The sequence below is a fragment of the Episyrphus balteatus genome, chromosome 2 (genome assembly GCF_945859705.1).
Source record: "Episyrphus balteatus chromosome 2, idEpiBalt1.1, whole genome shotgun sequence".
NCBI lineage: Eukaryota > Metazoa > Arthropoda > Insecta > Diptera > Syrphidae > Episyrphus > Episyrphus balteatus.
Genome location: NC_079135.1, coordinates 56,452,075 through 56,457,202, shown reverse-complemented (window position 1 = coordinate 56,457,202; position 5,128 = coordinate 56,452,075). Strand labels below are relative to the sequence as shown.

Here is a 5,128-nt window from a genome sequence, read left to right as displayed (position 1 = left end):
AATAACCAAAAGCTATGAAATAATCTCGAAAACTGGTAAAAAGCGGTATTTTCAATTTTCTAACGGGATTATCTCAAAAACCTGATGTGATAGATTTTTTTTGACTTCGGATTCGAGATCAGCACACCAAAATCCTATAGAAAAGTATACCTTTGTTTCTGTAACAAAAAAAAAGTTTAATTTTGTTGACCAGTGTAATTTGCTGAAGATGAGCACATTGAACCGCCCTATTCAGTCCAGCTACACTTGGTCTACATCGTGTCGGTACCAATCGAAGATGAACATTTGGGTTGCAATGAAAATCATAAAACACTGTTTGCTAGAAAAACAATTTGTTTTTATGACAAAGAAACATTTCCATTGCTCTTTGGGGGCGGATTTATATTTTTTATGGAAATCCAAATTAAAACTAAATAACGAGCCGCTAATCACACATCGCTTGGAGCAGCATCTCAAATATGACTCCACAATCAAAGTCCAGTCTGAGCAAAGGTAATTATGTGAAGCAGCGCAACAACAACAGCATAAGCAATTGCTTGGCAATTGCCAAGACACCAGATTATGTAGCTGTGTACAGCGCTCAATGGACTTAGTAAGCCAGGAAGCATATCCAGGTTATGGTTATGCCCGCAGTCCACAACCAGGAATACCTATTAGTCTCCAAGCTGGCGCAGACGGTCCTTCCAATTTCCAATCCTCAGCAGCATAAACCCAACAGCAAGCCAAATGATAAGAAATTGAAAGCGCGCGGAAAGTTCTCAGACATGAATCCAAAAGGTTTATTCTTCTTTTTAGATTTATTAATTTGTATTTCTCTTGATAACATTTCCTTATTTCTTTGTAAAAAAAAAACTAAAAGTTAAAATTTCCTACTGCTGTGATGATCTATGCCTATCCTGAGATAATGTTTGAGGAAAATTGCTCTCTTGTAAGAAACACAAATGGACTTTATCACTGCAATCTCAGGTTAATGTCAATTTGGAAGTAATTGTATTGCAGTTCCTGCATTGAAGTAGAGAACGGAGAGCTGTAGCAACTAGAATAGAACCTTGCAGGTTGATTCTTATCTTTTTTATTGAATAAAAAATTGAAATTTTATTTGCTTACCTTTTAGATTTCATTTTGGGTGTCGTCATCAAAATGAGCTAAAATTCCACAAAGGTGATTTTGTCCATCATGCAACCAAGTCTGCGACAAATTGCCAAAATTTTATATTCAGCTTGTTGTCATTCTGCTCTTTTCCTTTCAAAAATAACTCTAGTAATATTTTTGAATACAAGTTTGATAATGTGCGTAAATTTGGGTTGTGTTACCAATTTTCTTACATATATTTTAAATCTCTACTTTTTAGTATAAGATCAAACAATTACCACGTCCAAAATGTGAAAAGAAAGTACCTAATGGCTGCCTGTATTGCCGAATGGCCATGTTGGAATTCCAAACCAACTTCATGCAATCATAATTCTATCATTTGTCACAAGGTACATATACCTAATTTAGATGATCAAAAAAATGTAAGTATGAATTTAAAAAAAATAATTTTTTAAGAATTAGATCCACATAAGATATTTTAGTTACATACTATGAATAAAGAATTATTTTTATTTTGTCTTTAGGAACAAAGAAAACTGCAAACCATGCAATGAAGGATACGAGCAATTTTAGAAGAGAAAACGAAAACCAAGAGAACGCAAAGTAATCCTACAAGACATCAAAGAAAACAACAATCAATTTAAGTTGCTGATTTGATCTGCAGCAGCTATAGCTGTATTTGTAGCATTGACATGTTATTTTGTATTTATAAAAAGTGAAATTATCATTTAATTAGAAATTTCAAAAATATTTGATTTGATTTAGAAAGCTTGTCTGATCGTTTTGTGTTTAAACGGCTTTTGGCTTTGGCCACATAGTTGGAACATTGGATCGGCCGATCGAACAAACACCTTACTTTCCAACTGAAAAGAATCTACAATTAGTTAAATACACAGTTTCAATATTTGTTGAGTAACTTACTAAGAATAGTAAATGAAGAAAGATCCTACGTTGTCCAATTTACTGATCGCCAATCTTTGGTTGCCTTGTAGTACTTTACTTGTCGTTCCAATTGGAGTACAGAAAGGTAAGTGAAATGGAACTTTATTTCATGGTTTAATTGCTTCTTCTTATATACAAAGATACAAACCTCTGCGCTCTCCACGAAATTGAATCACGATTTGCTTCAATGATGTTGTGGATGTTTGGCGCTGATTAGAAGAATTTTATTCATCCTAGCGTAAATCTCGAATGCAAGGAAGTGAGTTGTAATGCGATCTTTTGATAACAGTTCGTCTGCGGAAATCAAAATTGTTCTAACTCCATTGGATTTCTGAAGGACTTTGAACGATTTTGCTTTCCGCACACGAGTTGTAGAGAAATCTATTGCTTTTTCAAGAGATTGTCTGTAAGTGCAAGCTTTTCGAAAATCAATTCGTCTAACTGCAAAGCCGGATCGGCCTCTATGTAGCTTTTTGTTGTTTAGACTTTTGATGTTGTTCGCTTTTGAGGGCGGCTGTAGGTTTCACGTTGTTTGTTTCGAAGCTCATGAACATTTTAACATAATTTTGTTTCGAGTGGAAATAAAATACCTATTTGCTGATTAATTGTTGAATCTTCGGAATTTGTTCTTTTGTTATTTTTTAGTTTGTTTCTGCTGTAATTCTTTTTTGTTTGACGTTTGACAATTTCTTTACAACTGTATATTTGTCTAGTCAGCTGATTTCGGAACATTTAATACGCAGTGCTGCCAAGTTTTTAGGTTAAGCCCCGAGGCGTTTTTTTTTGTCCAGTTAAGACCGGTGGTAATAAAAAACACACCTATTGTTTCACCTTTCATATGACGTATCAACCTTTTTTTTTTATAATAAGCGCGCACTAAAGGGATTAGTCTACCCTTAATATGCTGAACACAGTACGAGCATTAGGAAAAAAGGGAGGGGTTTGAAAGGAGATGCCGATGAACATTAGTTTTGAAGTTCTGAGTTTTGAAATGCGATGGAAAAACACAGGCGGGTAATGCGTTCCACATTCGTGTAGTGCGGCTGAAGAAAGAATCTCTGTATTTAACGGTACGTCCGAAATTGGACTCTAGGGTAAACTGATGAGCATTCCTTGAAGCGCGAGTATTACGGTTGAATTGTTTGAGGGGAGGAATGCAACTAGCTATTTCTTCTGAGCATTGCTTATAAAAATAACGATAGGCATCATTTCAAAGATGCCTACAAGAGAAGTTAGAATTTTTTTAAGTCAACCATGTCGAATTTCCAAACTGAGATTACGGTACTTCCTACACTGGTGGCTAGTCATCGGCAACAGATCTCCACAGGTGTTTTGAGGTATTTTTCAATTTAAGATTGTGTAACTTGTGTACTTGTGTACAGTTCAAATTTCATTCATCTATCTATTAAAACAAAAAAGTTATAACAAGTTGAATGTTCGTGTCGCGTTTTCGTTTCATCTTGTTTCAAATCAATACGATACTAAAGAAGTTTTCACTTCAAAAATACATTTCTCTTCGAGTTTTGAATTAACTTTTTTTTTCAATATATTCACAGAAACTGATATTAGCTTAAAATAATTTAAATAGAAACAGTTTTAGATAGATATATGTGACAAGTAGTATAAGAACAAAATTGTGTGAAAATGAATGTCAACCCTCAAATTGTCGATGGGTCCACTCCAAAACATAACAAAAAAAAACTACTTTTGCAAGTGACTGCCCTTCAAGCAAGAAAACGGAGTTCAGAAAAGACACTCCGACCGAGAAAAACGGGGTTGCACTCACACACTTGTATTTTTTTGTGTATGAACACAAAGTCGAAGAAGAAATCGTGGTGAAAAAACCAATACATATAAAATCGGCTCCGCGGTGATTATAATTTCCATACTAATTTGAGCCGCCTACGGACCCGTTTCTGAGCCGAAGTCGGACTCAGATCCGCCTGAGGCGGAGCGGATTCGCACCGAGGTCGGACCTGTTTGCTTGAAGGGTGGTGTGCTTGAGGTGGGTAGGTATACGTGTATGCAGAAGCAGGTTGATTAGTCCAAGTCCAGTGCATTTATGATGTTCATATATGGGCGACCCAGCTGTTTGTACTACCCCCAAATTTTTTTTGCTCTTTCGATAGAGCATTGGCTGAATATCATTACCCTGATTTTTCGCACTAGCGAAATTCACATTTCGGCCTCCATCTTGGACATAAAAGTTGTGTTTACAAGAAACGTAGGCAATTAAATTTCGAGTCTTTTATGTGAAGAACACTTTTTCGATATTCCTAATACCTATTAAAAAAGTTACAAGCCAAAAAAAGTAAAAAAAAACGAAAAAAATGACAATTTTAAAGATTTGAGCACTTTATCAAAATTATGAAAAAACGTATCGAGAAAAGATTATTCGCCTTAAAATTCTCTACAACTCAGCTATACAACTTTTTTTTGTATCGCTATAATGTATCGCTCAAATGTTTTCATTCGTCGCCGAGTACGGACGTGTTTTTATTTTGCTCCAAATTTACCTTTTTCTTTTATAATTGCTAAAATTCTACTTCTACTTTGCCCACCAATTTCAATCAGTGTCAAATAAGTGTATCACAACATAATTTGCACTTCTCTATTGTTAGCCCAGTAACACACAAAAAAAAAATAAAAAAATCGAAACAAACTCAACCTCACCCATATCTGTGTCATTAAGTGCAAACGAATTCTCTTAACCCAATTTATTAAAGAAAAAAAGTCATAATAAAATATAAAAAACAATAAAACAATCACCATGTCAAAGTGCAGTGCTTGCAATTCGGAAATCTTTGTCGATCGTGTGTCGTGTGGAGGTCTGTGCGGTAAATTGTATCACCCCAAATGCATCTTAGTCAGCAAAAGGGTGGCGCTTAATATCGTTGAAATTACTTCCAAGTTTGTGTTTTATTGTGATGACTGCAAGAATATTTCGTTGTCCCACATTCTTCTTGCGATTAAATGTGCCAATGATACAGTGAATGAGTCAATTGCTGATTTAAATCATAAATGCACACAAATTGCCAACGAAAATTTCAAAATTGATGGGCTGGTAAAACAATACGACGAACTAGATACCACA

At 35.0% G+C, this 5,128-nt stretch overlaps 2 long non-coding RNA genes across 2 annotated transcripts; one reads left to right on the top strand and one right to left on the bottom strand.

The window, feature by feature from the left end:
- The first annotated feature begins 830 nt into the window (after window positions 1-830).
- On the top strand, window positions 831-1,702 carry LOC129908334 (uncharacterized). Its single transcript, XR_008771260.1, has 4 exons — window positions 831-1,055; window positions 1,115-1,289; window positions 1,352-1,514; window positions 1,617-1,702. It is a non-coding gene; the product is annotated as an uncharacterized LOC129908334 (long non-coding RNA).
- A 69-nt stretch (window positions 1,703-1,771) lies between these two features.
- Window positions 1,772-3,400, bottom strand: LOC129908333 (uncharacterized). The gene is made up of 3 exons (XR_008771259.1): window positions 2,183-3,400; window positions 2,014-2,134; window positions 1,772-1,955 (listed from the first exon to the last, which is right to left on the bottom strand). It is a non-coding gene; the product is annotated as an uncharacterized LOC129908333 (long non-coding RNA).
- Between the last annotated feature and the right edge of the window lie 1,728 nt (window positions 3,401-5,128).